The sequence below is a fragment of the Odocoileus virginianus genome, chromosome 2 (assembly GCF_023699985.2).
Source record: "Odocoileus virginianus isolate 20LAN1187 ecotype Illinois chromosome 2, Ovbor_1.2, whole genome shotgun sequence".
Classification (NCBI taxonomy): domain Eukaryota; kingdom Metazoa; phylum Chordata; class Mammalia; order Artiodactyla; family Cervidae; genus Odocoileus; species Odocoileus virginianus.
Genome location: NC_069675.1, coordinates 75,467,767 through 75,480,529, shown reverse-complemented (window position 1 = coordinate 75,480,529; position 12,763 = coordinate 75,467,767). Strand labels below are relative to the sequence as shown.

The window sequence follows — 12,763 nt, the reverse complement described above, 5'->3', positions numbered from 1 at the left end:
AATTGTATGGGTTAACATGTCAATGTTCTATTTTTCTCAAAATACTTGTTATTAAACCAGTGAAAATATTAATTTTGGTGAGAGATATATAAGAATTTAAGAAACAAAGCACTGCTACACGATTCTCTAGATGTCTGTACTTTATCATAGAATCAGAGACAATTAGTGCTTTTTAAAAAGGGTGGAAATCTGCTAGATCAGTAGTTTTTAAACAGTTATTCCATTGAGGACTAGAATCTGACAACATTTTCTCAGCAGATTTAAAGGGAAACTGAGTGAACAAAGTCCCATGTCCTTACATCTAATTTAAACAGGGTGGGGTTTGTTTCACCTGGTTTTCACACTGGGATTCTAGGTAAAAATTCATTTGTAAAGTAGTTATTTGCTGCAGAGCTTGGTGAGGCATGCAGCATTCATACTTGGGTGTTTCCCATTCAGATTACATTTTTAAAAGATTTGTTCCTTTATGTAGAAATACTAAGCAGTATGTAAAGAGGGCAGAAAAACAGGACCACTGGTAGTGAGGCTCAGCCTCTGCTCTATCATCCCAGGCATCTTGAATGGGGCCCAAGCTTACAGTGGAACAGAACAAAAGCCCTGCACTAAACCAGATTCCTCCTCATTAGAAGGGTTTATCCTCCATCTGTTGTTTCTTAGGCAAGCTCCTTGGGAATCTCACCCAATATCCCCAACGGCTGACTCTGAGATCACATATGGTCCTCTTCCTGAGAGGAGTTCTGATACATTCAGTTTTCTCCATTTTATTTTATTTCCATCGCTGTTTTAACACCTCATATAGATGGATATCCTGAGCAGCTATTCAGCTGGCCAGCCCTATTATGTGGCTCAGTGCATTTAACAGAAATGTTTGATAACCGCTCATCAAAATCAAACCTCTCATTTGCAACAGACGAAAATGAGATCTGGAATACAGAATCACTTAACCAAGGTTCTAGGTGTCCCCATTAGAGTCAACATAACTGTCATGCTTTCTAATAGTTCCACTCAGGTATGTTTTTCCTTCTCAAATGGATGTCAGCTACCTTGATTAAAACTCATGGCTTAGATTCTTTTTGTAACTCCTTCAGTACCATGTTAAGAATAAAACAGGGGTCCAAGAAATAGGGCTTCCCAGGTGGCATGGTGAAGAATCCGCCTACCAATGCAGGAGATGTAAGAGATGTAAGTTTGATCCCTATGTCTCTTACATCTCCTGGAGGCTGGAAAGATCCTTCTGCTGGAGTAGAGAATGTCAAAGAAGTACTTGTTGGCAAATTTTTAAAATATTTATGTGTTTATTTGGCTATGTCACGTTTTAGCTGCAGCAGGCACATGGGATCTTCGTGCATTGTGTGGGATCTTTAGTTGCAGCACACAGATTCTCTAGTTGTGGAGCTCAGGTTTAGTGGCTCCATGGCATTGCAATGCCTTGATTGCATTCTCAACCATCAATTGCAAAGATTCTCAACCACTGGACCACCAGGGAAGTTCCGGCAATTTTTAAGTTGGCTTTTAGAGAGAAAACAGACCTCCACTTTCAAGTAGTATTCAGCAGGATGTGGTAGCCCAACATTTTTGTTGCAACAATTTGGGGTAAAAGAGAAAAATAATATAAAACAATGTTTTTGAAGACATTGATAGCCATAGAACCAAAAATAGCAAAATTGTCTAAATTTCCAGAGAAGAAAAATGTCCTCTCTGGGGCTGGCTGACAAAGGATGGCTATTTTCTACGCAAGGGGCATTTGCCACTCACGTGTGCTCAGAGAAGTAGAGGTCGTTTACTAAGAGAAAGACAATCCAGATTAAATCTGATCGTTGCGCAGACTATGTTGAAGGATTGAAATATAGTCAAGCTCCATATTTCCCACCACTTTTCCCAATAAGACATCTTGATGAGGTTTGGGGAAACACAAAGGCTGGCAATGAAATCAACAAGCAGCCCGCCTCTTCTGGCAAGTACTGAGGGAGGAAACTGGTTGAAAGGGGACACGAGGGAAATTTTGGTGGTGATGAATATATTCTAGAACTTGTTTTGAGGGTGATTACACAGATGCGTCTATGCTGATGAAGCCTGCAGTTCTCCTCCTCTAAAGGGAAAGACCCAGTTCTTTCCTCTATTACTCTCACACAGAAGATTCCACTTCTATTTTTCTTTCCACTTACTTTTTATTGGAGTATAGTTGCTTTACAATGTTTGTTTAGTTTCTGTTATACAGAAAAGTGAATCAGCTCTGTGTACAGATATTGTGCTCAGTCGTTCAGTTGCGTCCGACTTTTTGTTGCCCCATAGATTGTAGCCCACCAGGTTCCTCTGTCCATGGAATTCTCCAGGCAAGAATACTGGAGTGGGGTGCCATTTCCTATTCCAGGGGATCTTCCTGACCCAGGGATGAAACCTGCGTCTCCTGCATTGGCAGGCAGATTCCATACCAATAGAGCCACGTGGGAAGTCCCACGTATACATGTATCCCCCTCTTTGGGATTTCTTTCCCATTTAGGACACCACAGAGGACACTTCACTTCTCACCCTGAAGACAGAGTAATGAGGGACAGAGAGACTGGGGGAGATTGCTCTGGGCACATGGCATTTGAGTTGAGTCATTAAAATTAATAATGGAGAAGCCATACTACTATTTAGGAAAAGCAAGGGGCCTGGGAGGCAGGGGACTGTTGCCTCTGAGGAACAGAATGGAGATCAGTGAAGATCAAGGGAGGAAGTGGCAGGAGTTGGGTTGGAGAGACCAGCAGGGGGCAGATTTTGCAGGCGCTTGTAGTCCATCATAAAGTGTAGATTATTCTTTTTTTTTTAATAAGGGGACGTAATTGAAGGTTTATAAGCAGAGAAGCAACATGATAGACCCTATGTTTTAGATAAAGTACTCTGGCTAAATTTTAAGATTAGAGTGGAGGAGAGAGAACAATTAAGAGGCGATCACAGTAGAGAGCTGACAGTGGCATAGGTGTGGGTGACAGTGGTGTTGTTGGGGATCAGTGGAGATGTGAGCAACAGGAATGACCTTCCCGCGCGCTAATGAGTAGATGTGTAGAATAGGAGAAAGTCAGCCTCCTCATTCATAAAGTACTCGATTCCCTAGACCTCCAATACATCACTTTCTCCTAGTTTTCCTTGTATTTTGCAGATTTCAAAGCAGTATGCCTAGGCTGTATATTGTCACCCTGTTTATTTAACATATATGCAGAGTACATAATGTGAAATGCCGGGCTGGATGAAGCACAAGCTGGAATCAAGATTGCTGGGAGAAATATCAATAACCTCAGATACGCAGAAGACACCACCCTTATGGCATAAAGCTAAAAGGAACTGAAGAGCCTCTTGATGAGAGTGAAAGAGGAGAGTGAAAAAGCTGGCTTAAAATTCAGCATTCAAAAAGCTAAGATCATGGCATCCAGTCCCATCACTTCATGGCAAATAGATGGAAAAACAATGGAAACAGTGACAGACTTTATTTTCTTGGGCTCCAAAATCATTGCAGATGGTGACTGCAGCCATGACATTAAAAAACACTTGCTCCTTGGAAGTAAAGCTATGATCAACCTAAACAGTATATTAAAAAGCAGAGCTCTTTGTCCATCTAGTCAAAGGTCCATCTAGTCAAAGCTATGGTTTTTCCAGTAGTCATGTATGGATGTGAGAGTTGGACTGTAAAGAAAGCTGAGCACTAACGAATTGATGCTTTTGAACTGTGGTGTTGGAGAAGACTCTTGAGAGTCCCTTGAACTGCAAGGAGATCAAAGCAGTCAATCCTAAAGGAAATCAGTCCTGAATATTCATAGGAAGGACTGATGCTGAAGCTGAAACTCCAATAATTTGGCCACCTGATGCGAAGAACTGACTCACTGGAAAAGACCCTCATGCTGGGAAAAATTGAAGGCAGGAGGAGAAGAGAACTACAGAGGATGAGATGGTTGGATAGCATCACTAACTCGATAGACATGAGTTTGAGTAAGCTCCGGGAATTGGTGGTGGACAGGGAAGCCTGGCGTGCTGCAGTCCATGGGGTCACAAAGAGTCGGACACAACTGAGCAACTGAACTGAACTTCTCTTACTCTCATTCTTCTGTTATACCCTAAAAACCTTCCTTGAAGACTTCTGTCATCTACCCATTCCCTCATATTCTCCAAAATGTCTGGTCCCTTTTCCTTTTCCTTCTACAATTTTTCTCTGAGTTTCTGAAACAGAGGCAGCAGCTCTTTGACTGCCTCAAGTCCCAAATGTGTACCTCTAGCTCAGACCACTTCCTGATAACAGATCTAATTACCCATTAGATAGCACCACTTGAATGGCACACCAAGAGCTTCAAATTCAACATGTACTTAAACTAAGTCCACTTCTCAACTTTCTCCTAAACTCCCTCTACTACTTAACAGCATAACTTTTCATCTAATCATCCAAGCCAGAAACCTGAGGGCTATTCTCATTTTTTCTCATTTAATATCTAATCAGTCACAATTGTCTTACCAGTTTCCCCCCTTAATACCATCCATGTCTTTTCCCAGCATCCATCCTCATGGTTACTTCTCAAATTCAGATATTTGTCCTCCTTGTATAGGTTCTTTCAAATATTTCAACTAATTTCTCTTTCTCGGTCCTATCTCTTCTAGTCCAATCTATGCTCTTCTTGTTGAGTGGTTTATTACACAATCCATTCTTACTTTTTCTCAGCTTAGTTCTGTTCCCTCTGAGATTTAAAATGCAAGTTGCTTATGTAGTCCACCAGACCATCTGTAATCTACACCCTGCTTGTAGCACTCACCTCATCTCCTGCTACTTTTCAATACATACTGTATGCCACAGTTATGCTGAATTGTTGACTTTCTCCAAATTGTCCATATTATTCTATGCCTGAAGAGGCAGCCCAAACATTTCCTTCTCTGAGAAGTCTCCATCCATCCTCACAGATTTGATCAATCTCTTCTTCATTTCAAAATTTTACCTTGGGCATTTCTCTTGCATACAACTAATTTTATACCACACAACAAATAATTGTTTGAATGTTGTCTTTTATTCCCATTCCCCAGCTCCTAATCTTCCCACATCCCTCCCATAGGCAACCATGTGTTAACTCTGTGTCTTTACAATGCATCCATGTTGTTATGTTGCAGCAAGCATGTTGCTTCTAACAGTTTACTCATAATATTCCAAGGCCCATACACCAGCCACTTTTTATCCATGTATTCTCCAACTGAGGCACAACCAGAATGCCTTCAGTTCTTTGCTTCCATACTAAGGTGCCAATGAAAATACTTGTCAATTTTTCCCTCTTGTGTAAATCGGCTGTAATTTGGCATGCTAAGGGTATATACAATCCAGATAAACAGATTTTTAAAAAGCCTCATTTTTCAAATCAGACATGCCACCTTTATCTTCATTCTGACTCATAAGTCATCAGCTGCTTGATGCACCCATCTTTTTTAGGTTAGTTAGCACATTGAATCTCCCAAGCTGATTAACTGGTTAACTCCAGTTTTTGTACCTGCAGAGCAGTGACCCCTGCAAGATATCCGTTCTCTGTTTGACATCTTTTTAATTTTATTAGTGGTTTATGGACAAAATCACTTGACGGAAAACTTTTTCAAGTTTAAGTTATTTGGATTCACAAGAGCATTTTTCTCCCTGTTATAAATCAATGAACCTAGTCAAGATTAACTGCCTACACGTGAGCTTCAAAAGAGCCTCTGTGGCCAGACAGAGTTGAAAGAAACACATAATTCCATAACACACTAAATACAATCTGATCAAAGTTATTGGACCTCGTTCCTTAATGCTCTACTTCCTTATTGTCATACAATCTGATTTCAAGTAGTCTGAATCTAAAACAGATACTACTAGACCTCAAAAACTCTTCTTTTGGAAAAAAAAAAAATCATCATTTCTGTATCCTGACTGGTCAACATGTGTAGTTAGACAAATCTAAACTAAACTCTGAGCTAAAAATTCCTAAATCTAATTTGTAAAATTCCATATGTTTTAGGAATTAAAACAAAAAGAAACATCGCTAATGAAGCAATTCAAACAAGAACAATTTATACACAGAATAATCATGGAATCCTGGAAGCAAAAGGAACCATAAATCCTTTAGATATTATGGAGTGAGGAGGGGGTGTTTAAGCTCTTGGAATTCAGAGATGCCAACAGGCATTTATGTGAGAGTTGAGAAAACCAAGAGAGTGGGACTCCCCAAAGCACTCCTCTTGTTTTGTTGTGTATTTTTAAATTTTCTGCTTTTATGTAAGAGGTGATTTGAAAAAAAAGCTCCACTCCTTAAAAAGAAGTTGAAAGTCACCAATCTAGCCTAGTCTTTCACACAAATCAGTTCTTTCTATGACATCCTTGACAAGCAGTAATCCAATACTTGCTTAAACACTGTTGCCATTGTGAGTTCACTAAAGCTGAGGCTGAGCAATCCCATGTTGGATATCTAAGGTTCTTGGGAAGGTCCTCCCTTCTGGAGTGCCAAATTTTACCTCTCTATAAATTCTAAGCCCTGGTTATGTCCTCTGGGGTAATACAGAATTTCTGTCTATTAGATCTGGCCTCCACATCCCTTCACACCTTGAGGTATGCTATTTTCTTTTCACATTACACATCTTATTTACATATTAAGATACACTTCCATCTCAAAATCACACATCAATACACCTATTTCCCTTTTGTTGATTTCACTTAAATGCCTGTTTTGTTAAACAAAGACTATAAATAAATATTTACCATGTATGTTACATGTAACACACATGAATGCTTTTAACAGAAATTCATCCACCCCTGTCCCCCAAGATGTTTATTATAAATACAGGTATCAATATAAGGAAAAATAATCTGAAAAGGATTTTTATATATTATATACACCCATATATATGTAAATGAATTTCTGTGCCGTATACCTGGAACTAACACAATGTTGTAAATCAATTAAAAAAAACTATACTTCAATTTCAAAAAGCTTTTACAAAGAAGGTTTTTGGAACAACAACAACAAATATAGGTATCAAAACAATCCTGTGTATGTTTTGATACCACTTGCTGTTAGCATCCACAATACTTCAATAATTTACACAATTTGTGACAACATTCGCTGTACATGCCCCTTTAGATAATTTAAGCTGCAGCTCCTTTACTAAGCAAGATAGACTGAGCAAGCCATTTCTGTTTTTCTTTCTTGAGAGTTCTACTTTTCAGAGACACATGCTTCCACAGCCATCTGATATTTCTTGCCATGCTTTTATCTTGTAAACCTAGATTCTATTTTAAGTGTTCCAGGTTAAAGCTTAAATGATAGTGACTTAACAAGAGGAAAAAATTGTACTGTGTTTTTCTCCTGTTATCTGAAAACGTAATGGGTGTACAGATATTGAATATATTCTTACAAATATCTGGGTCATGCTTACAAACTAGAATTCTATCTAATGAATGAGTATATTTTGTTATGATATTTAATGAAGATATGAACATGAGTAGAAGATTGTTAATTTAAGGCAGGGGTGAGATTCACTAAAACTAATTACTGTCTGGTGGCTATGGAAGCCTTGTATTTTTTTTAGATAGCAATCATTAGACATTTTAGCTCTGGAAATCCAGCTTCAATGTTGCAAAATTTTGCCATTCTGCTAACGCTGGTATATTCCGTGCATCCATCATTCTCCTAGAATTACTTATCCATTAATATTAATTTTTGTCACACATCTAACTGGCAGAAAAGCATCTTTCATATTGAAACCCACATTCTACTTTCAGGATACGTATTCTGTTCTCATAATTTGTCTATGGATATTGCCATCTTTTCCTGTGACTTGAATTATTAAATATGACTGTTATTTTGCATGCTAACCAGATCCACTTCCTTTAAATGTGTAGCTTTTAAATCATGAGTGAAATATTTTATTTTCTCCATGTTAGTTGCTTCCTTACCTTTGTTAACATAGCACTGAGATTTGGTCATTGTCTTTCTGTCTCCACTGCTATACAAATATGCATCTCGAAGATATGGATTACAGCTTTCTTTATTATTCTGGTTCCCCCAGAGCATGAACTCAGCACATTATACTACATACTCACTCTAAATTCACTGGTAAATTCAAGGCAAGATATATGATTTTCTACACAAGAACTAAAAGATGATAGGCAATAAAAACAGACACTAAACTCTGAGCCTTAAATAGGCCTATCAGTCACAAGCAAAAATTCTCACTTTTCCAAAATCCATACTCCGGGGCCCTTCAAAACCGCCCTTTCTTCAAGACACGGTAGAACAGTCAGCAAGGCCACCTGAGGACTATGATGAGTGAAGTATTTTTAAAATGTGTTCCCCATCAATACAAACCAAACTGAGAACTAAAAGTCAATGAAAATCCGGCCATACAATTCCACTGGCAAGATCGAGACCTCTGATAGGGCCCGCTCAATAGAACAGACTGTTTGGGCACCTGCGGGGACAGAGCGCCAGCACCATGGAGTGCTGTAACCGGCAGACTCATTTGAGGAGTCAGGATCAGATGCCAAGACAGGTGGGAAAATAAAGAGTAGGTGTTTGACTCCTGGCCTTGCTGGACGAAGGAAACGCATAGCTATCCAGTTGATTGTGGGTGGTGACATTTTCAGAAAATTAGAAACAAAATCAGACTGTTTAAAGCCCCAAGCAGTAAGGAAACCTTGGAGAAAGAAGGTGTGAATGCCATAAAAAGCCAAAGGGAAAGGAAACAAGTCATACCCCGGAAAAAGCCACTCGGCTGCTTCCATTTTGAAAATGCTGGCAGACTAGAGTGTTAGAGAATGAAACTCAAATGCAGTGCGTGGTAACTCTCCAACCCCGGATCCACAGAACAAACCTTTACCTACACACACTTACATACCACACACACACACACACACACATGCACACACACACACAATCCTGTTTAATTTGAAAAGAAGCCTGCCAACCCTGGATGAAAAGCATTCTCAATGGCCTTGTGGAGGCCGCTCTCAGAGTGTGAGAGCTGGTAGCTGGGGGCCTAGCACTGGTAGCAGATGTTGAGCAAGATCACCAGCAGCATCACCCTTCACTTCACTGAATGTCATTCCCGTCCATGGCTTCAGTTCTCGCCAGTGTGGCAATGACCATCAAGGTCATGTGCTCAGCCGTGACCTCTCCCTGAGCTTTAGTCTCACATATCCAATGTCTACTCTATGTCTGCACAAAGATGGCACAAACTTATCTCAACATCCACATGTGCAAGTTGAACCTGTCAGCTTTCCGCACACCTGGTCCTCTTCCAGAATGCCTGTATCAGGAGACGGCCCCTCGTCTATTTCATCGTACAAGCCAAAACCCGAGAGTCACTGTGGATGCATGCTGTGCTTAGTCGCTCAGTCGTGTCCGACTCTTTGCGACCCCGTGGACTGTAGCCCACCAGCCTCCTCTGTCCATGGGGACTCGCTGGGCAAAAATACTGGAGTGGGTTGCCATGCCCTCCTCCAGGGGATCTTCCCAACCCAGTGATCGAATCCAGGTCTCCTGCATTGCAGGCAGATTCTTTACTGTCTGAGCCACCTAACTGGTGAATTTTTAGCATCAAGCTTTGTCAGTCTTCACCAAGTTCTCCATTCTGTCCACTTATCTTCATTCATTTTCTACCATCACCTTAGTCTTTCTCAGTTACCGTCTTATTTCATCTTGACCACTATTCTAGCCTCCTAACAGGCATCTCACACTCACTCTTAACACTCCAGACTATTCCTTATATAGAGCTTTACAAATCCTTTCATGTTTTTCCATTGTTCTTAGACTAAGGATCAGAATTCTTATCCTGGCCCACAAAGATTTTAATAGTCTGGTCCCTACATACTCAGCATCATCAGCAGGTAACACCCTACCTCTTATTTTAACTTCACACCATACAATTTCTTTCAACTCTTGGAACGCATTGTCTCCTCCTGAAACAGAATCTTTGCTACAACAATTGCTTCTTAGAATTCTCTTCTGAGCTAACCCATTCTCACTCTTCAAATATCACCTTAAATGTCACTTCCTTAGGAAAGCCTCATGGCAATCCACTCAAACTGGATTGTATCCCCTTTTTATGCTATCATAGAACTACATTTCCTTCCTAGCACTTCTGATGGTAGAAGAATATGTGTCCTTTTGTTTCACATTTATCTCCCCTTCCAGGTAGGCTATAAGTTCCACAGGTGCAGTGACCACTACTATTTTTGGTTTTGTTTTTTTTTAATCACTGTGGACAAAACTGTTCCCCAGGACCCAGATACTGTTCAAGTTACAGGTATTCAATTAATATTTTTCTAGTGTATTAAGGAATAAGTGGAAACTGATGCCCAAAGGCTCCAGGTGTAGGAAAACCAGTGGGCTACCATCCCCTCATTCATTCACGTAGTAGCTCTTATCTGAATACTGAACACCGACTGACCACCTGATGGCTTGTTGACTGAGACTATATTGATGGACTGAGCAAGTGTGATCTGTGCACATCAATTTGAGGCATGGGGAACCCTAGCTAGGTGGTAAATAACCTATCTTTCTTCAGCTTACTACTCTTCTTCAGTGTCCAGCTGGGTCAGCACAGTCAAGCCACAGAGTGATAAAGTCTGATCCAGCTCCTCATATCTAAGCTTAGGGAGGTTTGCTGGTCTTGGCCTGGAGGGAAAGAAAGGGGACTTGAGCTCCACACCTGCCTCAACAGCAAGGTCAATTACACCTAAGCTGTGGAGTCTCTATGCCTGTAAAGATGTGAGGGAGAGACCTGGTTATGTGGGTCAGAGGTCATCCTTAAGAGGGCACAAGAGCTAGCTGTGCCAATGAGGGCAGGGCTCCCAATTCCTTGCTTGGCATCCCACATGTGAGCCATCTCTTCAGTGACATTTCTCCCTTCCACACCATGACAGGAAGCTACCTGGACAACTCAGGCCACAAAAACCTTTCTATTATGAATGAGTTTGGACTAGTACAGTCTCAAGAAACTTCTTAAGTTGGATATAAAATAGGTTCACCTGATAACTACATCCTCTTCTACATGAGGAATATTTAAAGATGCAAGTGTCTAGGCTGAGCTGAGATAAGAACCCATAAAATGCATGAAAAGATCCAAATGACTAGTGTCTGCAAATGAATCCCAAAAATATTTTCTACACTCTTTTGGTATGTCTAGGTCTGATCAAATCAGGAAAACCAGATGTTGAGAGAGAGAAGAAAGGGGAAAAAAAAAAAAAAGTAAGAAAGCACCACAAACAAATTGTCTGATGATTTTACAAAAACAAAAATGAAATTAGATCATTCATTTCTCAAAATTCCACAGTGCCAATTCTGATCTAAGTGGTTCTGCTTATCTGAAATTCTACAGTGATCATGGTTAAGGCCAAATCCCCTTTCCACAGAAGATGTAGAGAGCTTTGCTTTATTTTGGTAATAATATTAACTAATACACTGGAGCATTTTAGAATTTATAAATCATGGTCACATGCATTCTATCACTGGGGCTGTTCAAAATTCTGGGAGGTTGTGCGAGAATGTGTTATTGCCTTGTTAATAGTGCAATTGAGGAAACTAAGACTCAGAGAATTTTACAAAGGATAGTGTATTACTTTTACACCTGAAACTTAACAGCCAAATCCTGTCCCCTTTCCATTACTCCACACTACCATTTTCTTTGTTTTATTGTACTGTTTAAAAATAGCCATTGATTGAGCTAAAAAAAAGTCTGTCAAATATGTACATTCGTGTTATGAAAATAATGATTTATCAAAGTTATCACCAAACAAAAGTTATCAACTTTCTGCATTTTTCCACTGTTTTATAATTCAGTGTTAATTTGGTCTACATAGAGCTTATAATAAAAACAACAACTCCCGCTACAGAAATGTGAACTATGAAACCTAAATCTGGTCTGTTTCTACTTCTGTGTGTTTGGGAGATAAGTTAATAGTTCCCGGCCAGTAAGTTTCCATTTTGGTTCGTTTAAAAAGGTTACGCCACTGTTTTCTTTCTAAGATGAATTTTTGCATTTTCATTTTTTAAAATATTTTTATTCATCAAGCAACTGATCAAAAAATATTTACTCTCAGTCCTATGCTGGTATCTGAGGCAGACATGGTTGGATAAGGTCCATTGTACTCACCAGTTGTTTAGAATGGCATGGGACGCTGGGTACGACAGAAGCCAGCAGCACACAGCAGGTCCACGGGTACCAACATATTAGGGCATCGATGCTGAGTACAGTGAAGGGAGAGGGAGAGCGAAGAGTCAGCAAAGCTGCAGGAGAGAGGAACTGGGCTATTTGTGGAAGTTAGAATCTCAGCCACTTGCTGAGCGAGAACAGAAGTGCCCAGCAAACATATAACCCCGACACTGGGACTTGGGCCACTAAGTCAGTTTTGTTCTCACTGTTACTTCCGTTGTCTTCCTTTACTATCTGCAGGATGGTTGAGGGCTGTAGAAGATGTCCTTGGACAAGATTCCTTTTAATTGGCTGGCTATAAAACATTTTCTTTTACAACACTTCTACTTCCGAAATACATAGGTAATTATCTTCCCATTCACTCTCCCGACCAGGCCCAAAAAGTGGGGCAAAGCAGGTTATGTCTCTTCATATGGGGAAGCTGACATCCTGAGGACATGCACTTGCATGTTGTCATCAGGGTAACAAGCGCCCTTCTTGTTTTCTTTCTACTCTGGATTTTTGCTCCATTGACAAGTGTGTGTGTGTGTGTGTGTGTGTGTGTGTGTGTGTGTGTTTGCACAAGCACACTTGT

General features: G+C 40.1%; 1 long non-coding RNA gene across 1 annotated transcript in view; it reads right to left on the bottom strand.

Annotated features, from left to right (window-relative positions):
* Nucleotides 1–12,253, bottom strand: part of LOC139037185 (uncharacterized) — a 141,238-nt gene extending 128,985 nt beyond the window's left edge. The window contains exon 1 of the long non-coding RNA XR_011490041.1: nucleotides 12,130–12,253. This is a non-coding gene — a long non-coding RNA (uncharacterized lncRNA). The remainder of the gene's footprint in view (nucleotides 1–12,129) is intronic.
* Nucleotides 12,254–12,763: the final 510 nt, after the last annotated feature.